General features: G+C 50.9%; 1 protein-coding gene across 1 annotated transcript in view; it reads left to right on the plus strand.

Annotated features, from left to right (window-relative positions):
* Positions 1-23,237, plus strand: part of PWP2 (PWP2 small subunit processome component) — a 308,991-nt gene that overhangs the window by 61,915 nt on the left and 223,839 nt on the right. The window lies entirely within an intron of this gene.

Below are 23,237 nucleotides of genomic sequence, written 5' to 3' on the forward strand. Positions count from 1 at the left end.
GCGGGAGTCTCGCACTCTGGACTCATTTGGGAGGAAGGCCTACCAGTCCTCCATGCTCGTGACCCGCATCCAATCGTACCTGCTCTATATGAGCATCCACATGCGGACCAATGTGCAACAGCTGGCGGACCTGGTCGATAAGCTCCCGCCGGAGCAGTCCAGGCCTTATCAGGAGGTGGTCAGGCAGCTGAAGGCGTGCAGAAAGTTCCTGTCCAGGGGGATTTTTGACACCTGTGACGTGGCATCTCGTGCTGCGGCCCAAGGTATAGTGATGCGCAGGCTCTCATGGCTGCGTGCCTCTGACCTGGACAACCGCACCCAGCAGAGACTGGCCGACGTCCCTTGCCGGGGGGATAACATTTTCGGTGAGAAGGTCGAGCAGATGGTGGACCAACTGCATCAGCGGGAAACCGCTCTCGACAAGCTCTCCCACCGGGCGCCTTCAGCACCCGCCCCCACGGGTGGGCGTTTTTTCCCGGGCACGGCAGGCTGCACCCTATTCTTTTGCAAAGCGTAGGTACAACCAGCCGGCCCGAAGGCCTCGTCAGGCACAGGGACAGCCCCAGCGCGCTCGTTCTCGTCAACAGCGTGCGCCTAAGCAGCCCCCTGCGCCTCCACAGCAAAAGCCGGGGACGGGCTTTTGACTGGATCCACGGGAACATAGCCGCCCTACAAGTGTCCGTACCGGACGATCTGCCGGTCGGAGGGAGGTTAAAATTTTTTCACCAAAGGTGGCCTCTCATAACCTCCGACCAGTGGGTTCTCCAAATAGTGCGGTGCGGATACGCCCTGAATTTGGCCTCCCTGCCTCCAAATTGTCCTCCAGGAGCTCAGTCTTTCAGCTCCCATCACAAGCAGGTACTTGCAGAGGAACTCTCCGCCCTTCTCAGCGCCAATGCGGTCGAGCCCGTACCACCCGGGCAGGAAGGGCAGGGATTCTATTCCAGGTACTTCCTTGTGGAAAAGAAAACAGGGGGGATGCGTCCCATCCTAGACCTGAGAGGCCTGAACAAATTCCTGGTCAAAGAAAAGTTCAGGATGCTTTCCTTGGGCACCCTTCTGCCAATGATTCAGAAAAACGATTGGCTATGTTCCCTGGATTTAAAGGACGCATACACTCACATCCCGATACTGCCAGCTCACAGACAGTATCTCAGATTCCGCCTGGGCGCACGGCACTTTCAGTATTGTGTGCTGCCCTTTGGGCTCGCCTCTGCCCCACGAGTGTTTACAAAGTGCCTCGTGGTGGTAGCGGCCTACCTACGCAAGCTGGGAGTGCACGTGTTCCCATATCTCGACGATTGGCTGGTCAAGAACACCTCGGAGGCAGGAGCCCTCCGGTCCATGCAGTGCACTATTCAACTTCTGGAGCTGCTGGGGTTTGTGATAAATTACCCAAAGTCCCATCTCCAGCCAACTCAGTCTCTGGAATTCATAGGAGCGCTGCTGAATTCCCAGACGGCTCAGGCCTACCTTCCCGAAGCGAGGGCCACCAATCTCTTGGCCCTGGCTTCGCAGACCAGAGCGTCTCAGCAGATCACAGCTCGGCAGATGTTGAGACTTCTGGGTCATATGGCCTCCACAGTTCATGTGACTCCCATGGCTCGTCTTCACATGAGATCTGCTCAATGGACCCTAGCTTCCCAGTGGTTCCAAGCCACCGGGAATCTAGAAGATGTCATCCGCCTCTCCACCAGTTGTCGCACTTCACTGCTCTGGTGGACCATCCGGACCAATTTGACCCTGGGACGTCCATTCCAAGTTCCGCAGCCCACGAAAGTGCTGACGACGGATGCATCTCGCCTGGGGTGGGGAGCCCATGTCGATGGGCTCCACACTCAGGGTCTGTGGTCCCTCCAGGAAAAGGATCTGCAGATCAACCTCCTGGAGCTCCGAGCGATCTGGAACGCACTGAAGGCTTTCAGAGATCGGCTGTCCTGTGAGGCTTGCTTTTGTCAAAGCCCCCTATCAAGCCTCCTACTGTGTCATGGGATCTCAACGTCGTCCTCACCCAGCTGATGAAACCTCCTTTTGAGCCACTGAATACCTGCCATCTGAAGTACTTGACCTGGAAGGTCATTTTCCTGGTGGCAGTTACTTCCGCTCGTAGGGTCAGTGAGCTTCAAGCCCTAGTAGCTCATGCTCCATATACCAAATTTCATCACAACAGAGTAGTGCTCCGCACTCACCCAAAGTTCCTGCCGAAGGTGGTGTCGGAGTTCCATCTTAACCAGTCAATTGTCTTGCCAACATTCTTCCCCAGGCCGCATACCCGCCCTGCTGAACGTCAGTTGCACACATTGGACTGCAAGAGAGCATTGGCCTTCTACTTGGAGCGGACACAGCCCCACAGACAGTCCGCCCAATTGTTTATTTCTTTCGACCCTAACAGGCTAGGGGTCGCTGTCGGGAAACGCACCATCTCTAATTGGCTAGCAGATTGCATTTCCTTCACTTACGCCCAGGCTGGGCTGACTCTTGAGGGTCATGTCACGGCTCATAGTGTCAGAGCCATGGCAGCGTCGGTGGCCCACTTGAAGTCAGCCACTATTGAAGAGATCTGCAAGGCTGCGACGTGGTCATCTGTCCACACATTCACATCTCATTACTGCCTCCAGCAGGATACCCGACGCGACAGTCGGTTCGGGCAGTCGGTGCTGCAGAATCTGTTTGGGGTGTAAATCCAACTCCACCCTCCAGGACCCGAATTTATTCTGGTCAGGCTGCACTCTCAGTTAGTTGTTCTTCGTAGGTCAATTTCTGTTGTACCCTCGCCGTTGCGAGGTTCAATTGACCTGGGTTATTGTTTTGAGTGAGCCTGAGAGCTAGGGATACCCCAGTCGTGAGAACAAGCAGCCTGCTTGTCCTCGGAGAAAGGGTATGATACATACCTGTAGCAGTTGTTCTCCGAGGACAGCAGGCTGATTGTTCTCACCTTCCCTCCCTCCTCCCCTTTGGAGTTGTGTTTCATACTTTATTGCTTGTCATTCAACTGGCGGGAGCGGTCGCGCACGGGCGGGAAGACGGCCGCGCATGCGCGGTGGGCGTGCCCTGCGTGCCGACCGTCCCGCGAAGCTTTTTCCGGTTGGTGGGGGCTGCCGCGGACGTCAACCCAGTCGTGAGAACAATCAGCCTGCTGTCCTCGGAGAACAACTGCTACAGGTATGTATCATACCCTCTCACCCAGGGCGGGACATTGAAATCCCTGACCTCAACACTGAAGCTCCAAACCGGGCCTCCGCCCGTGCAGCCACAGTCAAACGGTAATGCTTGGAGAATGTATGAGCCGAAGCCCAAGTTGCCGCCTTGCATATCTCTTCCAAGGAGACGGATCCGGCCTCTGCCATCGAGGCCGCCTGAGCTCTCGTGGAGTGAGCCTTCAGCTGGATAGGCGGCACCTTCCCCGCGGCCACATAAGCCGCTGCAATGGCTTCCTTGACCCATCTTGCCACTGAAGGCTTAGCAGCCTGCAGACCCTTACGAGGACCTGCAAACAGGACAAACAGATGATCCGATTTCCGGAAATCATTGGTCACTTCCAAGTATCTGAAGATGACTCGTCTCACATCCAGATATTTAAGAGCAGAGTACTCCTCTGGGTAGTCCTCCCTACGAAAGGAAGGGAGACAGAGCTGCTGATTCACATGGAAGCGAGAAACAATCTTGGGCAGGAAGGAAGGCACTGTGCGAATAGTCACTCCTGCCTCAGTGAACTGCAGAAAAGGCTCTCGACATGAGAGCGCCTGGAGCTCGGAAACTCTTCTGGCTGAAGTGATAGCCACCAAAAAGACTGCTTTCAACGTCAGGTCTTTCAGAGATGCCCTCGACAAGGGTTCAAAAGGCGGCTTCTGCAATGCTCTTAGCACCAGGTTGAGATTCCACGCAGGCACCACTGAGTGCAAAGGAGGGCGCAGGTGATTAACTCCCTTGAGAAAGCGCACCACATCTGGCTGCGAAGCCAGGGAAGCACCCTTCAGGCGGCCCCTGAAGCAAGCCAGAGCCGCTACCTGGACTTTAAGGGAACTGAGCGACAGGCCTTTCTCCAGACCTTCTTGCAGGAACGCCAACACTGAAGAAATTGGAGCAGTGAAGGGAGAAAGTGAGCCTGCTTCACACCATGCTGCAAAGGTACGCCAAACCCTGGCGTAAGCAGTAGAAGTAGAGCGTTTCCCTTGTGCCGTCGCCCAAATTAAGGGCGTTCATGGCATTAATGTCTCCAACCTCAAGGGCGGCCCACGAAGAAGCCGTCCGAGCCGCGTGGCCGGCCAAGATGGCGGAGGCGAGGAGCGGGGGATGGGCGTTTATGGCGGGAAAAAACCGCCACGCCGGAGGAACGACCGGGACATTCATCGGTCACTAAACTGTCACCCATCAAGGGCGAATCAGGTTGTAAAACCCCCGCATCCCCTCTAGAAGCGCTCCAGCGATCCGGGGAGCGACCCTTTGCGCCCTCGCCCTCCGACGCCATATGCCACGAGGAGAAGAATCGGGGAACCCCCTGCCCGCTATAAAAAGGTAAAATTACCTGCTTGCCGCTCCGAGCTGTAACGAACTGGTGTCCCAGTGAGTAGCTGCAATGAACGTTTAAAGAAACGTCGAATTAAACGCCTTTAAAGACGTTTAAAAATTTTTTTTTTTTTTTTTTTTTAAACGGAGCCAGCGGGAGGGGGGAGAAAAGGAGGGACCTGGCACCACCAGGTTTGCACTTGCTCAAAAGAGCCCTCAACCCCAGGCCTCAACAAAACCTAAGGATTAGGCTTGGAGGCCTAGCCAGAGCTGCTGCTGTGTGTGACCACCACCTGCTGAGATAGAGAACATACTGAGGAGTTTCCGGCAGCACATGACCACATATAGGGAGGCAAAAGTTTGCTCTCTATCTCCACCTGCTGGTAGATGGACACAACCCACCAGTCTATGGATTGATCAGCTTGATGATATGGAACTCAATTTTATAAGAGTCCCATGTGAAGTCTTGCGCTTGGCGTGACGCCTGGATCACCCGCTCCTCGAGCTTATAGTTGGAGAAGCATGCTATGATGTCTTTTGGCGCATTGTTCCGTGATGTGCCCAGCGCTCTGTGTGCTCTCTAAGCTGACTTCTTCTTCTTCTTTCAACAGCATTCCGCCCGCTCCCAGGAGCTTCACTACTATTTTTTGTACAATCTCTTCGCTATTTTGGTATGTGAGCGTATCTGGGAGACCTCGGAATCTCAGGTTGTTCCTGCGGCCTCTATTTTCTAGGTCTTCCAGTTTGTCTGTTTGGAGTTGTTGTATTGCCCGCATCTCCAGCAACTGCTGGTCCACTGATCCCAGAGCTTCATTATGGCTCTCCAGCTGCATTTCCAGTTTAACTAGCCTGGAGCCCAGCTCTCGAATTTCGCTCCGCAAGTCCGCCCCCATTGCTGCTACCTCTGAGCGCAGGAACTGAATATTTGTACTGATGTCTTGTAGCCAAGTTTTGAGCTCCCCGGGGATCTCAGTCATTATTGCCGCTGTCCCAGAGGGCTCGGAATCGCTGCTATTATGTTGTTTAGTTTCCTTCGAGCCCGACGGGGTCAGCACTTTTTCCAAATCCGCCATCTTGTTTCCTCGTGGCTCCCCGCTCTTCAAGAAAGCGAATCGCGCTAGGCTCTCCCTTGCGGCGTTGTGATTCATATATTGTTGACTCCTTGCTGTTCAGGCGTCAAGCAGGCAAGTTTGGATTGACTTTTCTTTCTATTCTGCCGGTTCGTTCAGTATCTTTTTATTCGGGGAAGCGGGAGCTGTGCTCTCAAGCTTCCATTCTGTAGGCGGTGACGTCACTTCCCCCGATATTGTCCTGTCTTAAATATGTCTGGTGTATTTCTCTTGTTTAGCCAGCAGATAGTGCATGTTTATGCTTAAAGCTATTACAGAGGACTGACCCCTCTTTCTTAGTTAGCACACAGATAATAGGAAGTGTCTTGCAGTGATGTAACCAGTTTTTATTTGAAACTTGACTGATCTGGGCTCTGATTGACCTGGAGATTTGAAATTACCCAGTAGTGGCTGGCTGTTTCTTCAGTTTGTTATTGTTTGCCAATTGCACTATTTTGTTCCACTGTGCAGTATTTTTTAAGAGAATAAACATAATTGTTCGCCCTGTTTGGACTGATAAAGAATCCTGGTGGTTTGTGTGTTGGGTCTGTGAGTGCTTTTTGGGAACTGTGGGACCACTGGGAGTGTGTGGCTCCAGTAACCTAGGAATCACTGGGGATAATTGGAGAGCAGGAGACTTGCCCAGAGGCGGTTGTGACCCAGTTGGTGGGAGGAGGGTGCTACTGTAGAGTACAAGCGGCAGGTGCAGACCTGAGCTGTGCTGGGATAGACCCTCTAAGTGGCTGCGGGGTAACCGCAGGCAGGTGGTTAGGCGTTTCTTGACAATAATAGTAATTATGAAAAAGGATTCTTGGAGAGGGTGGTTGATGCCTGGAATGCACTCCCAAGGAAGATGGGGGAAACAAAAACGGTGATGGAATTCAAAAAGTCTTGGGTTGAACACAGAGAATCCCTAATTAGAAAATGGATGGTATAAAGCTTAAATGACTTCATATGTGTTGATGTACTTAGATGGCAACTCCGGCTGTGAGGAACTGCGGCCAGTGCCAGGCAGACTTCTATTGTCTATCTCCCGTATATGCCAAGACAGATTGGGATGGGCTGGAGAGGGCTTTGATGGCAGCTCCAATGGGTTTTTGTTTTCCATTTGAAACTTTATTACATTTTTTAAAAAGTTTATAGAACACAATATAAAAGAAAAAAAACAAGAACCCCCCCCCACCCCACTCCACCCCTCATAATACAGTGAGATAGTCTACAAACCAGTATCTATATATAATCAGCCAACAGTCCTTGTAATTTATGTTAATGCTAGATCTGTGAGCAATAATCTTCTTTTCCTTAGCGTCCCCTGGACCGGCCCAGAATTGGACTGATGGGTTGTGTACTCCTTCCAGCAGGTGGAGACTGAGAACTTCTGACTCTAGAGAGCCAGTAAGAGCCCTGGCCAAGTGACCTTAGATTCAGTAATCTCAGTCTCCAGCAGGTGGAAGGAGGTGAGCCCTTTAGTCTCTCTCGGTTCTCTTTAGATATTAAAAAAAAAATGGGGGGGAAGAGATTTTATTTCTAACCTTCTGTGCTCTGGGAAGCTTGGTATTGGAGGCTGTGGTAGTGTAATTGTGTCCAGCCTCTGGGTTGCCACACTCGGGGGTTCCCGGGTCCCTCCACCACTTTCCTCTTCTTCTCCCTTTAGCTGTGCAAGGAAGAGCTCACCCTTTCAGAGAAAAAGGTGTGCAGCTTTTGGGAGAGGCAGCCACAGGTTTTGGTTTCTTTTAATTCAGCATAGCAAAAAAAAAAAAAAACCCCAGACAAGAACGAGCAGGCAGCTTCGTTGGTAGTTTCTGAGCGGTCTTTTGTTTGCAGTCCTTGTTTCCCTCACTCGGTGGCACGATTGTGAAATAAAAAAAATAAATAAGTGAACCGCTCAGGTGGGACGGCAATGCTACGCTGCTATGTCAGAGAAGCTTAAGTGATGAGGCGTCTGTCAGCGTTGGGGTGTTGTTGCGCTTGGGGTCTGTAAGTTTTGTACGGTGCAGGACTCGTCCTCGGCGTCTCCTCCCTCACTCCCTTCAGCCCCAGTGGTTTCGGCAGCGTCTTCTGGCAGTCCCATTTCGGATCTGCCTAGCTTGGCGGTTTTGGCGGCAAAAAACGCCATTCCATATCATCAAGCTGATCAATCCATAGACTGGTGGGTTGTGTCCATCTACCAGCAGGTGGGCAGGTGGAGATAGAGAGCAAACTTTTGCCTCCCTATATGTGGTCATGTGCTGCCGGAAACTCCTCAGTATGTTCTCTATCTCAGCAGGTGGTGGTCACACACAGCAGCAGCTCTGGCTAGGCCTCCAAGCCTAATTTTTAGGTTTTGTTGAGTGCCTGGGGTTGAGGGCTCTTCTTGAGCAAGTGCAAACCTGGTGGCGCCAGGTCCCTCCTTTTCTCCCCCCTCCCGCTGGCTCCGTTTAAAAAAAAAAAAAAAAAATTTTGAACGTCCTTAAAGGCGTTTATTTCGACGTTTATTTAAACGTTTATTGCAGCTACTCACTGGGACACCAGGTCGTTACAGCTCGGAGCGGACAGCAGGTAATTTTTACCTTTTATAGCGGGCAGGGGGTTCCCCGATTGGTCTCCACGTGGCCCATGGCGTCGGAGGGCGAGGGCGCAAAGAGTCGCTCCCCGGATCGCGTGTGCGCTTCCAGAGGGGATGCGGGGGTCTTAAAGTCTGATTTGCCCTTGTTGGGTGACAGTTTCGTGACTGATGAGTGTCCCGGTCCTTCCTCCGGTGTGGCGGTTTTTCCCGCCATAAACGCCCATCCCCCGCGGCTCGCCTCCGCCATATTGGTCGGCCACGCGGCTCGGACGGCTTCTTCTTGGGCCGCCCTTGAGGTGGGAGACATTAATGCCATGAACGCCCTTAATTTGGGCGACGGCACAGAAGCGGCTAAAGTTAAGCGCCGTTCTTCCCGCGCGGCTCCTTCGCGGAGTGTCGCGCCGGACGCCATCTTGGATGCGCAGCATGTCTCTCCCCCGCTCTTGCGAGCGCCGGTTGAGGGTGCGTCTAGGGCTGTAGCCCAGGCTGCGGAAGTGCACAGTCTGGGGGGTTTCTCCCCCGAGTTTGTTTTGCTGCTGCATCAGGCCTTCCTTATGCAAAACGCTGCCCCTGCTCCCTCGTCTGGTAAAGAGGTTGAGGCCCCCGGAGGTAAACGCCCTCGGGTTGATTCCCAGGCCTTGGAGGACTTTGTCTCCTCCGATGTAGATGAGGGCAGCGTATCTGAGTTCTCCCAACGGTCCTTTGCGGATTCCTTGGAGGAGACGGATCCCCGCTCGGATGGAGCAGATGACCCCTCTGCAGCGCGGCTCTTTAGCTCAGAGGATTTGCCCAACCTGTTAGTGCAGGCCATGGGCATTTTGAAGATTTCCTCTCCGGAGGACGTCTCTCCCTCAGCCCCTGTTGGCTCTGCCATTATGCTTGGGACGAAGCGCCCGCCTAGAACCTTCCACGTGCATGATGCCATGCACACCTTAATTTCGGCTCAATGGGATGTCCTGGAAGCGAGCCTTAAAGTGGCTAGGGCTATGTCCCGCCTCTATTCTTTGCCTGAAAGTGAACGTGAGGCCTATCTGTGGCCTACCGTGGATTCTTTAATCACTGCGGTGACTAAGAAAACGGCGTTGCCGGTGGAAGGTGGCACGGCCCTAAAGGACGCCCAAGACAGAAGATTGGAGGCGGCCTTAAGGTCGTCCTTTGAGGCAGCTGCTTTAAGTTTGCAGGCCTCAGTTTGCGGCTCCTATGTGGCCAGGGCGTGCCTGACTTTGGTGCAGCGGGCTTCCCCCTCGGATCATTCCTTGAGGGCTGATTGGCCGGCCCTGGAATCGGGCTTGGCCTATTTGGCAGACTTGCTGTATGATGTCTTGAGGGCCTCAGCTAAAGGCATGGCTCAGACAATCTCTGCGCGGCGGTGGCTTTGGCTGAAGCATTGGTCTGCTGACCACGCCTCTAAATCCCGCCTAGCGAAATTGCCTTTTAAAGGCAAGCTGCTCTTTGGGGTCGAGCTGGACAAAATCGTGACCGATCTCGGCACATCTAAGGGCAAGAAGTTACCAGAGGTCAGGGCTCGGGCTAGTACTCGTCCCGGTACCTCCAGAGGACGGTTTCAGGAAGCCCGTCGGTACCGCCCAGGCAGGTCGGGCTCTTCTGCCTCCTCTTCCTTCAAGAGGACTTTCTCCCCCAAGCAGCATTCCTTTCGCAGAGACCGCCGTCCCGGAGGTGCTTCCTCCGGTCCTCCCCCAGGGTCTCGTACCCAATGACGGGGCCTTGGTCCACACCCGTGCAGATTGGAGGACGGCTGTCCTCGTTTCTGGGCGAGTGGACCACAATAACTTCAGACGCTTGGGTGCTGGAAGTCATCAAAGACGGCTACAAGCTAGAGTTCTGCCGACCCTTAAGAGACGGGTTTGTACTCTCTCCCTGCAAGTCTCCGGTCAAAGCTGTGGCAGTGCAGCAGACCTTGGACAATCTGATCCGCCTGGGTGCGGTCGTTCCGGTGCCAGAAAATCAGCTTGGCAAGGGACGTTACTCCATTTACTTTGTGGTACCAAAGAAAGGAGGTTCTGTACGGCCTATCCTCGACCTCAAAGGGGTCAATCGGGCCTTGAAAGTTCGGCACTTTCGCATGGAGACTCTCCGCTCTGTTATAGCGGCAGTGAAGGCAGGGGAGTACCTGGCATCCTTGGACATAAAGGAAGCGTACTTGCATATTCCCATCTGGCCTCCCCATCAACACTTTCTGCGTTTTGCAGTCCTGGGCCGACACTTCCAGTTCAGAGCCCTCCCGTTCGGGTTGGCTACTGCTCCGCGGACCTTCTCCAAAGTAATGGTGGTCATCGCGGCCTTCCTGAGGAAAGAAGGAGTACAAGTCCATCCTTATCTGGACGACTGGTTGATCCGAGCCCCCTCTTATGCAGAGTGCGGCAAAGCTGTGAACCGGGTGGTTGCTCTTTTGAGCTCCCTGGGGTGGATCATCAACTGGGAGAAAAGCCAGCTGCGCCCAACTCAGTCCCTGGAGTATCTGGGAGTTCGATTCGACACCCAAGTGGGCAGAGTGTTCCTGCCAGACAATCGGATTGTCAAACTTCAGGCTCAGGTGGACCAGTTCCTAGTAGCCTCTCCTCTTCGGGCTTGGGACTATGTGCAGCTGTTGGGCTCTATGACGGCCACGATGGAAGTAGTGCCCTGGGCCAGGGCTCATATGAGACCACTACAACACTCTCTGCTGCAGCGCTGGACTCCGATGTTGGAGGATTATGCTGTGCGCCTTCCCTTGGACCCAGCAGTGCGCAAGGCGCTGAGCTGGTGGATGCAGACAGACAAGTTGTCTGCGGGAATACCTCTGGTGACCCCGGAGTGGATTGTTGTCACGACGGACGCCTCTTTGACGGGCTGGGGAGCCCACTGCTTGGGAAGGACAGCGCAGGGGCTCTGGTCTCCTGCAGAGGCAAAGTGGTCTATCAACCTCCTGGAACTCAGAGCCATTCGGTTGGCGCTTTTGGAGTTCATCCCGGTACTGGCGTTGAAGCCAGTACGGGTCCTGTCGGACAATGCCACGGCTGTGGCCTATGTCAACCGCCAGGGAGGTACCAAGAGAGCCCCTCTAGCCAAGGAGGCTATGAGTCTATGCCAGTGGGCGGAAGCGAACCTGGAACAGCTGTCAGCGGCCCACATTGCCGGAGTCATGAATGTCAAGGCGGACTTTCTCAGTCGCCATACCTTGGAGCCCGGAGAGTGGCAGCTATCTGCTCAGGCGTTCTTGGACATCACGAAGCGCTGGGGCCAGCCGAGCCTAGATCTGATGGCGTCATCGGCCAATTGCCAAGTGCCGCGCTTTTTCAGCAGAGGACGGGACCCTCGATCCCTGGGAGTAGATGCTCTTCTCCAACAGTGGCCGACACAAGAGCTTCTCTATGTGTTCCCGCCCTGGCCCATGCTGGGCAGGGTGCTAGACCGGGTGGCAAAGCATCCAGGCCGGATAATCCTGGTGGGTCCGGATTGGCCCAGACGTCCCTGGTATGCGGACTTGATCAGGCTCTCAGTCGACGATCCTCTGCGGCTGCCTGTGGAGCAGGGCCTGTTGCATCAGGGTCCCGTGGTGATGGAGGATCCCTCCCCCTTTGGTCTTACGGCCTGGCTATTGAGCGGCAGCGTCTGAGGAAGAAGGGCTTCTCAGACAAGGTCATCGCCACTATGCTGAGAGCGAGGAAGCGCTCTACTTCTACTGCTTACGCCAGGGTTTGGCGTACCTTTGCAGCGTGGTGTGAAACAGGCTCATTTTCTCCATTCACTGCTCCAATTTCTTCAGTGTTGGCATTCCTGCAAGAAGGTCTGGAGAAAGGCCTGTCGCTCAGTTCCCTTAAAGTCCAGGTAGCGGCTCTGGCTTGCTTCAGGGGCCGCCTGAAGGGTGCTTCCCTGGCTTCGCAGCCAGATGTGGTGCGTTTTCTCAAGGGAGTTAATCACCTGCGCCCTCCTCTGCACTCGGTGGTGCCTGCGTGGAATCTCAATCTGGTGCTAAGAGCATTACAGAAGCCGCCTTTTGAACCCTTGTCGAGGGCATCTCTGAAAGACCTGACGTTGAAAGCAGTCTTTTTGGTGGCTATCACTTCAGCCAGAAGAGTTTCCGAGCTCCAGGCGCTCTCATGTCGAGAGCCTTTTCTGCAGTTCACTGAGGCAGGAGTGACTATTCGCACAGTGCTTTCCTTCCTGCCCAAGATTGTTTCTCGCTTCCATGTGAATCAGCAGCTCTGTCTCCCTTCCTTTTGTAGGGAGGACTACCCAGAGGAATACTCTGCTCTTAAATATCTGGATGTGAGACGTGTCATCATCAGATACTTGGAAGTGACCGATGATTTCCGGAAATCGGATCATCTGTTTGTCCTGTTTGCAGGTCCTCGTAAGGGTCTGCAGGCTGCTAAGCCTACAGTGGCAAGATGGGTCAAGGAAGCCATTGCAGCGGCTTATGTGGCCGCAGGGAAGGTGCCGCCTATCCAGCTGAAGGCTCACTCCACTAGAGCTCAGGCGGCCTCGATGGCAGAGGCCGGGTCCGTCTCCTTGGAAGAGATATGCAAGGCGGCAACTTGGGCATCGGCCCATACATTCTCCAAGCATTATTGCTTGACTGTGGCGGCACGGGCGGAGGCCCGGTTTGGAGCTTCAGTGTTGAGGTCAGGGATTTCAATGTCCCGCCCTGGGTGAGTACTGCTTCGGTACATCCCACCAGTCTATGGATTGATCAGCTTGATGATATGGAAGGTAAAATTATGTATCATACCTGATAATTTTCTTTCCATTAATCATAGCTGATCAATCCATAGCCCCTCCCAGATATCTGTACTGTTTATATTCTGGTTGAATTTTAGGTTCAAGTTTAGTCTTCAGTTACTTCAGGAGGACTTCGTGTTCAAGTTTTTTCACTTGGATTCTTCAAGAGTTGAGACGAGTTTGTGTTACAGTGAGCTGCTGCATTCCTCTCCCCTCCGTTTTACGGGGCTGGATTGAGACTTAAATTCTGCCGGCACTCCCTCCCGCTTCGTGCGGCTGTAGGGCAGCTTTGTACCCCTCCCGCTTTGGCGGTGTTAGGGTCAGTCAGCTCCTCCCGCGGTTGCGGTTGCAGGATAAGCCAGATCCCCCCGCATCGGTGGGTGTGGTGTCCCTCCCCCGCTCCGCGGGGATGAGCTGGACGGATTCCCCTCCCCCACTTGTGTGGGGATGAGCTGGGTTAATTCCCCTCCCCCGTTTCGGCGGTGGTGAGCTGGGCAGAGTGTCCCTTTCTGGGTGTAATTCTCTAAGTGCTGAGTCCTGCGGATGGAGCTTTGATATTGACATACTGAGGAGTTTCCGGCAGCACATGACCACATATAGGGAGGCAAAAGGATTGCTCTCTATCTCCACCTGCTGGTAGATGGACACAACCCACCAGTCTATGGATTGATCAGCTATGATTAATGGAAAGAAAATTATCAGGTATGATACATTATTTTACCTTTTGTCATTAGCTTCTTCTGCTGGGGCTTCCTTCTCAGGCTATGGAACAGGCTGCAGTGTCCTTGGTACATTCTGCAGGCTCTCAGGAAAGGTGGTTTCCCCCCTGAGTTTGTCCTGCAGATAGATGTACCAGGCGTTTTTGATGAAAAAGGCAGGAGCTGAGCCCAGTACTTCGGGGGGCTCCCTTCCTAGTCAGTTGGCCCCCTCCAAAAGGGCTAGGGTCTCCTGGGAGGCAGAGGAAGACCTGGTTTTGGATACAGAGGTGGATATGCCCCTTTTGGAGGAAGAGGAGAGGCTGTCAGAGGGACGTTGGGAAGACCCTGTCCCTTCAGAGTCCGGGGGTGACCCCTTTCCTATGTTGGAAGATTCGTCTTTACTCCGTATCTTTCATAAGGATGACCTCCAAGAGCTCGTTTCTTTGGTAGCCTCCACCCTCCATTTTGAGGAGGAGCAGCCCTTAGTCCCTGAGGTCCATAAGGTGGATTTGTTGGTCAAAGGTGTCAGATCTGCAGGGCGGACATTTCCTATGCATCAGGACATTCGGGACATTATTCAGAGTCAATGGGATGTTCCGGACTCTGCCTTTCGTCCTGCCAGGGCCATGTCTTGACTTTACCCGGTACCAGATGCGGACAAGTCCCTCTTAAAGGTTCCGGTTGTGGACGCAGTGGTCTTGGCAGTGACCGAGCGTAATACGGTCCCAGTGGATGGTGGCACGGCCCTGAAAGATGTCCAGGACCGGCGGCTGGACGCTGTCCTCCAACAAAGTTTTGATGTTACTTCTTTGGCTGTGCAGGCTGCCATCTGCGGCTTCCTGGTTGCCGGGGCATGCTTTCACTGGGCGGAAAGAGTACTAGACAGAACTTCAGATGATTTGTCCTCGTTCCCGCTGAGGTCGCCAAGATTGAGATGGGTTCGGCCTTTTTGGCAGATGCCTTGTATGATTTATTGTGGGCCTCCTCAGTCGCTAGCTTTGGGGGTGGCAGCTTGCCACTCCCTGTGGTTGCAGGGATGGTCGGCAGATGCAGCTTCCAAAGCTAAGTTGAGTAAGTTTCCTTTCAGGGGTTCCTTCCTGTTTGGGGAAGAGTTGGATAAGTTGGTGCGTAGTTTAGGGGATACCAAGATCCCTTGCCTACCAGAGGATAGGCCTCGGTCTTCTGGGTGGGGTTTCTTGTTTGGTTGGGGGCGTATGCAGGACTTTCGTAGGTTCCGTCCTGGACGGGAGAACCAGATCCAAAGGTCCAGATTTTTACAAAGGAATCAATCCTTTCGAGGTTCATGTAGAGGGGGTCGTGATCCCGGATCCTTCTTTCAGTCCACTGCCCGTCCTTCGCATTGAAGGTGTGCGGGCTCCTACTCTGGTTCCTGTAGGAGCTCGGTTGTCGTGGTTTTTCTAGAGGTGGGCCCAGATTACTTACCAGCCAGTGGGTCTCCCAGACGCCTTTTTAGAGTCTCCCTGTCGGTCCCACCTCAAAGCGGGGGTGGTTTGGGACACTCTTCAGAGGCTTTTGGATATTCAGGCTATTTGTCCAGTTCCTCCTGCAGAGCGCGGGCTAGGTTGATATTCCATTTATTTTGTGGTGCTGAAGAAAGAGGGCGCCTTTCGTCCGATTTTAGATCTCAAGGCAGTCAATCGGGTCCTCAAGGTCTCCAGTTTTCGAATGGAAACTCTACAGTCTGTCATAGTCACAGTACAGTCGGGAGAGTTCCTTACTTCTTTGGATCTGACAGAGGCTTATCTTCACATCCCGATCTGGGTCGCCCATCAGAGGTTTCTGAGGTTTGTGGTTCGGAATCAACATTTTCAGTTTCAGGCACTGCCCTTTGGTCTGGCTACGGCTCCTCGCACTTTCACCAAGGTTATGGTGGTAGTAGCGGCGGCTCTCAGGAAGGAAGGTATTGTGGTCCATCCATACTTAGACGGCTGGCTCATCAGGGCAAAGTCATATCGCGAAAGTCTACAGGCCACTGATTGGGTGGTGTGTTTTTTGCAGTCCCTTGGTTGGGTAGTCAATGCGTCCAAGAGCCAGTTGGTACCCTCGCAGTACCTGGAGTACTTGGGGGTCGCTTTCGACACCGCACAGGGTCGGATTTTTATTCCTCAGAGCAGAATTCTAAAGTTCCAGGATCAGATTCATCACTTGCTTCGCTCTCATGTGCACTGTGCTCGGGACTATGTGCAGGTTCTAGGTTCCATGACTGCGATCATAGAGGTAGTTCCTTGGGCCAGAGCTCATTTGAGACCTCTCCAAGCTACTTTGCTTTCAAGGTGGTCCCCTGAAACAGACTCTCCCCTGGTGCGCTTGCCGTTGCGTTCTCTGGAGCGCAGCAGCCTCCGTTCATGGCTGCGGACGGGCAGTCTTACCAAGGGAATGCCACTGGAGCCTCCCCAATGGTTAGTGGTTGCAACAGATGCCAGTCTCAAGGGCTGGGGAGCCCATTGCTTGGGGAGGTTTGCTCAGGGCCTCTGGTTGACTCTGGAGTCCTCCCTCTCGATCAATTTGTTGGAGATCAGGGCGATTCGCCTGGCCCTGGAAGTGTTTCTTCCGTTGTTAATCGGCGGCGTGGTTCGAGTCCTCTCGGACAATGCTACCGCAGTAGCTCATGTCAGCCGTCGGGGAACAAAAAGTCACTTGTTGCAGCTCGAGACTGTGAAGCTCATGTCCTGGGCAGAGCGTCATCTTACCGCCATTTCAGCCTCATGTAGCGGGAGTAGAGAACATCCAGGCAGATTTTCTAAGTCGACACACTCTCGATCTGGGAGAATGGTCTCTAAGTCCGCACGCGTATCGGTTGATCGTTGCTCACTGGGGAACTCCTCAGATGGATCTGTTTGCAGGCAGTCTCAACGCAAAGGTATCCCAGTTTTTCAGCTGTCGAAAAGATTTAAAAACGGAGGGGATAGATCCCCTCCTTCAACAGTGGCCTGCCGGTCTCCTCTATTTGTTTCCCCCGTGGCTTCTGGTGGGGCGTCTTCTTCAAAGAGTCGAAGCGCACAGAGGACCGGTCATTCTTGTCGCTCCGGATTGACCTTGGTGGCCATGGTACGTGGATCTTCAGCGGCTTCGGGTCGCCCCTCCTCTTCGTCTTTCTGTTCTGAGCGACCTTCTGGTTCAAGGGCCCGTTTCTCATCCAGATCCGGCTCGAGTTTGTCTTACAGCCTGGCTCTTGAACAAGGTTGTTTCAGAAAAAGGGGTTACTCGTCTTCTGTGATCACTACCATGTTACAGTCTCGTCGTTGGTCTACGTCTCTGAATTATGTGCGAACCTGGCAGATTTTCGAGCACTGGTGTGCAGACTCTGGTGTTTCTCCGTTCTGGGCCTCCTTGGGGGAGTTTGTAAGAGTTTATCTGATATTGAAGAGTTATAGATTGAGATATTAAGATATTCTTTAATCGTCAACTTTTTGTTCTGTAGGAGACATGCCTTGATACAGCATTAGATGCGAAACATGAGTTCATGTCGGATTGAGTGGTCTCCGAAATGAGTGATGGTTTTTTTTAAAAATAGAAAAACGAAGGAAGTGCTACTATATTTTAAGCTAAGTACTATTAAAGGATTATATGAAGTTAAAGACGGTTATGTTTAAGAAAATTAAAATTAAACTTGGGATCAAATAAGTATCTGCCCAACATAAAAAGTGCCTGGCTCACACTATAATCTGATTGGTGGTGACAGAGGTATCTGATTGATCCTATACAATATTACCTATCAAAGTTACTTATAAGTACATAAGTAATGCCATACTGGGAAAAGACCAAGGGTCCATCGAGCCCAGCATCCTGTCCACGACAGCGGCCAATCCAGGCCAAGGGCACCTGGCAAGCTTTCCCAAACGTACAAACATTCTATACATGTTATTCCTGGAATTTTGGATTTTTCCAAGTCCGTTTATTAGCGGTTTATGGACTTGTCCTTTAGGAAACCGTCCAACCCCTTTTTAAACTCTGCTAAGCTAACCGCCTTCACCACATTTTCCGGCAATGAATGCCAGAGTTTAATTACACGTTGGGTGAAGAAAATTTTTCTCCGATTTGTTTTAAATTTACCGCACTGTAGTTTAATCGCATGCCCCCTAGTCCTAATATTTTTGGAAAGCGTGAACAGACGCTTCACATCCACCTGTTCCACTCCACTCATTATTTTATATACCTCTATCATGTCTCCCCTCAGCCGTCTCTTCTCCAAGCTGAATAGCCCTAGCCTCCTTAGTCTTTCTTCATAGGGAAGTTGTCCCATCCCCGCTATCATTTTAGTCGCCCTTTGCTGCACCTTTTCCAATTCTACTATATCTTTCTTGAGATGCAGCGACCAGAATTGAACACAATACTCGAGGTGCGGTCGCACCATGGAGCGATACAACGGCATTATAACATCCTCACACCTGTTTTCCATACCTTTCCTAATAATACCCAACATTCTATTCGCTTTCCTAGCCGCAGCAGCACACTGAGCAGAAGGTTTCAGTGTGTTATCGATGACGACACCCAGATCCCTTTCTTGGAGGCAGATGCAGCAACCAAACGTAAAAAAATCTAAATCGTTAAAGTCCCTAACGATTTTAAAATAACGAAAAATGCACCAAAAAAAAAAGTCACACATGCTGAGATCGGTATTGAAACGTACAATGTATCAAAGAATCACAATACACATCGTTAATCGGCCCCCAAATCATGCGCAGAGCAGCCAAGCGTTATGTTAGCTGCTCTGCGCATGCCACAAACAGTCAAAACACAGTCAAATCACAAGCACATGGCTCCCAAATCAAAACAAAAATAAAAAAAAAGGGTCGGGAGGGGGCAAGGGCGCTCATCAGGAGCGTCCTGTACGGACGGCCTTCCCCCCCCCCCCCCCCCGCTGCTCCCCACTTTCCGCCGCTCCCCCCACCCCGAAAAAGCAAAATTCGAGCAGCCCCTGCCCCCCTCCCTTCCTCACTACTCTCTCACCTCAGTTCCGCCTCCCGACATCCTCCGTCCTGTGCCCCGCCCCCTTTTGGGGTCGTCGCCGCCATTCCCCTCCTCCATCGGGCCCCCCTCCCTCTTACCGGGCCCGTGCAGCGCCTCTCTCCTCTGTCCGAAGGCGCTGCACGGGCAAGAAAACAGCTGATGCCTGCCTTCGCCCAGCTTCGATGGCGCGTCTTTCTCCTGCTGGCCCCGCCCCTGTCTGACGTCGGTAACCTACGTAGGTTACTGACGTCAGACAGGGGCGGGCCCAGCAGGAGAAAGACGCGCCATCGAAGCTGGGCGAAGGCAGGCATCAGCTGTTTTCTTGCCCGTGCAGCGCCTTCGGACAGAGGAGAGAGGCGCTGCACGGGCCCGGTAAGAGGGAGGGGGGCCCGATGGAGGAGGGGAATGGCGGCGACGACCCCAAAAGGGGGCGGGGCACAGGACGGAGGATGTCGGGAGGCGGAACTGAGGTGAGAGAGTAGTGAGGAAGGGAGGGGGGCAGGGGCTGCTCGAATTTTGCTTTTTCGGGGTGGGGGGAGCGGCGGAAAGTGGGGAGCAGCGGGGGGGGGGGGCAAGGCCGTCCGTACAGGACGCTCCTGATGAGCGCCCTTGCCCACTCCCGATCCTTTTTTTATTTTTATTTATTTATGTTTTTCTGACGTCCTTTGGACCAATCACAGCGCTTTTAGCTCTGCTAATGCGCTGGGATTGGCTCAAAGTTTGTTTATTTTTTCTCTTAATGATTTTTCCTGGCACAGAGCTGTCCTAACGAGTGGTACAGACCTCTCGTTAGTTTTCCTCTCTTTTTCCTGCGTAAAGGCAATCGGAAAAGGTTAGTGCATGTCGTTTCAATGGGGTTTTCACACTAATTGCTCATCTCCATTCCGTTTTCGTTAGCTGCTGGCTTCCTCGGTAAAAGCCCTTTGATGCATGCAACGGATCAAATTTTCCTCGTTGGAGAGTCATTAAAGGCTCATTTAGCTTTAGTGCATCTGCCTCTTGGTCCGTAACTCCTAACGTGGAACCTTGCATGACGTAGCTACAATTCGGGTTCTTCTTTCCCACATGCATCACCTTGCACTTGCTCACATTAAACGTCATCTGCCATTTAGCCGCCCAGTCTCCCAGTCTCGTAAGGTCCTCTTGTAATTTTTCACAATCCTGTCGCGAGTTAACGACTTTGAATAGCTTTGTGTCATCAGCAAATTTAATTACCTCGCTAGTTACTCCCATCTCTAAATCATTTATAAATATATTAAAAAGCAGCGGTCCTAGCACAGACCCCTGAGGAACCCCACTAACTACTCTTCTCCATTGTGAATACTGCCCATTTAACCCCACTCTCTGTTTCCTATCCTTCAACCAGTTTTTAATCCACAATAGGACATTTCCTCCTATCCCATGACCCTCCAATTTCCTCTGTAGCCTTTCATGAGGTACCTTGTCAAACGCCTTTTGAAAATCCAGATACACAATATCAACCGGCTCCCCTTTGTCCACATGTTTGTTTACTCCTTCAAAGAATTGAAGTAAATTGGTCAGGCAAGATTTCCCCACACAAAAGCCGTGCTGACTCGGTCTCAGTAATCCATGTCCTCGGATGTGCTCTGTAATTTTGTTTTTAATAATAGCCTCTACCATTTTCCCCGGCACCGACGTCAGACTCACCGGTCTATAATTTCCCGGATCTCCCCTGGAGCCTTTTTTAAAAATGGGCGTTACATTGGCCACCCTCCAATCTTCTGGTACCACGCTCGATTTTAAGGATAAGTTGCATATCACTAGCAGTAGCTCCGCAAGCTCATTTTTCAGTTCTATCAGTACTCTAGGATGAATACCATCCGGTCCTGGAGATTTGCTACTCTTCAGTTTGCCGAACTGCCCCATTACATCCTCCAGGTTTACTGTGAAGTCAGTAAATTTCTCAGACTCGTCCGCTTGAAATACCATTTCCGACACCGGTATCCGACCCAAATCTTCCTCGGCGAAGACCGAAGCAAAGAATTCATTCAGTCTCTCCGCTACATCTTTGTCTTCCTTGATCGCCCCTTTTACCCCTCGGTCATCCAGCGGCCCAACCGATTCTTTTGCCGGCTTCCTGCTTTTAATATATCGAAAAAACTTTTTACTATGTTTTTTGCCTCTAATGCTATCTTTTTTTCGTAATCCCTCTTGGCCTTCTTTATCTGCGCCTTGCATTTGCTTTGACACTTTTTATGCTGCTTCTTGTTATTTTCAGACGGTTCCTTCTTCCATTTTCTGAAGGCGCTTCTTTTAACCCTAATAGCTTCCTTCACCTCACTTTTCAACCAGGCCGGCTGTCTTTTGGAGTTCAGTCTTTCTTTTCTAATTCGCGGAATATGTATGTCCTGGGCCTCCAGGATGGTATTTTTGAACAGCATCCACGCCTGTTGTACAGTTTTTACTCTCTCAGTTGCCCCCCTAAGTTTTTTTTTTTTTTTTTTTTTTTTTTTTTTTTAACCGTTCTTCTCATTTTATCATAGTCTCCTTTTTTAAAGTTAAACGCTAACGTATTTGACTTTCTGTGTACAGTTACTTCAAGGTCGATATCAAAACTGATCATATTATGGTCACTGTTATCAAGCGGCCCCAGTACCATAACGTCCCTCACCAGATCATGCGCTCCACTAAGGACCAAGTCTAGAAATTTTCCTTCTCTCGTCGGCTCCTGCACCAGTTGCTCCATAAAGCTGTCCTTGATTTCATCAAGGAATTGTATCTCTGTAGCGTGTCCCGATGTTACATTTACCCAGTCTATATTTGGATAATTGAAGTCACCCATTATCACATTGCCCATTTTGTTCGCGTCTCTGATTTCTTTTATCATTTCTGTGTCTACCTGTTCATCCTGGCGAGGCGGACGGTAGTACACTCCTATCACCGTTTTTTTCCCTTTTATAGAAGATGTTAAAGTAGAGTGAGAGTTGGGGAATAATATAAGATCTATATATCGGAAGAGTCTGGCAGGGGTATAGAAATTTTGGTAGTAGTATCATTTTTCAAACTGCTACATGACCCAACCATGTGTGATGAAGTCTGTGCCACCGATCCAGTGTGGTGGATAGCTCCAGAAGCAGCTTGCCATAGTTTAATTTGTATATTGAGTGTAGATCTGCAGGAATCTTAACCCTGAGATAATGAATATGATTTTTCACCGAACCAAAAGGTATAGTATTTTTGAACTTGATGACTGTGAGTCCAAATAGATATTAAGTAGTTCGGATTTTGAGGCCTGATAGGGACCTATATTCCAGCAGCATATAAAGAATGTGAGGAAGTAGGTTTTTCCACTGTTAGTAGAATATCATCTGCAAATAAAGTGGCTTTAAATTCCTCGTTCGCAAGGCTGATCCCCTTAATGTGCTGGTACTTACAGATTGTTGCTGCAAGCAACTCTATAACTAGTACCTGAACAATCTGATTAGAATATCCATCATTAACCCATATTCTTGCTGTAGGGGAGGAATATAGAGCTGATATTCATTGTCTAAAATTGGGACCCAGACCAAAATGAGCTAATGTCTGCATCATGAATCCCCATTTGACCCTGTCGAATGCTTTTGTCAGCGTCGATAACAAACAAAGCCATGGTGACTTTTTTTTTTTAGCTTTAGAAAAGCAGATTAAATCAAGAGTACGTCTCACATTATCCCTGGTGGATCTTCCAGGTATAAAACCTGCCTGACAGCTATGGTGTCCTGATCGCCACATTAAGCCCGTTTGCAAAGACTTTAACTAGAATCTTAGTGTCTAGATTCAGAAGGGATATGGGATGGTAAGATCCACATGATGTAGGGTCTTTGCCTGGTTTACGAATTACCGTAACTCCCGCTTCTAGCATGGACTGGGGCTGTTTTTGACAGTACTTGTTTGTATGTGATTCTTTTTTTTTTTTTTTTTTTAATCATTAAATCACTTCAAACTTTTATGGTGAGGTGTGATTTCAAATTCAATAAAGTAAAGATAATCCAGCTTTTTATATCTGTTTTTGGGATTATTTTTCCCTATGTGTAATAATTTCAGCTTGTCCACAATAAATTTCATGTGCTATTTAGATGCCCAGTTTCATAAGATTCTTCTGTAAATCCTCACAGTACTCAGCCATGTTAACAAACTTTATGTATTAGGATTTATTTAATACCTTTTTGAAGAAATTCACCCCAGGCCGTGTACAGCAAGAATAAGACCAACAGACAATACACAATTACAGCAATAGACTTGTTTACCTAACAATATCATTATGGCATAGTATCAACACAATACACATTAAAACATCTTAATAAACAGCATAGGGTGTCCCATTTTAATTATCAATCTTAAATGTCATATTGTAAAACTATGTTTTACATTTTTTTTTTAACAACATACAACTCTAGTGCTCATTTTCAAAGTAATCTGTGTAAGTCTATGTGCTAGGAAAATGAGCTTCCACATGTCTTAATTCAAGAGGCGGGCTGTTAATAGTCCAGGGTCTGCATATTTACTTGTGGATTGTAGTTTCGATCCACTTGACACAACCAAAAAACTGTTTTGTGAAGAATGTAAAGGTCTAGTTTGGCGATTTTCATCCGTTGTGTCGCAGCACATTGATGTGCTGCGAATGATCTGCAGGTATGCCATGGGAGTTTGGGGGAGGGTTATTTAATAGTAGGGCCACTGGAGGAG

Source organism: Microcaecilia unicolor, chromosome 5, assembly GCF_901765095.1.
Source record: "Microcaecilia unicolor chromosome 5, aMicUni1.1, whole genome shotgun sequence".
Taxonomy (NCBI): domain Eukaryota; kingdom Metazoa; phylum Chordata; class Amphibia; order Gymnophiona; family Siphonopidae; genus Microcaecilia; species Microcaecilia unicolor.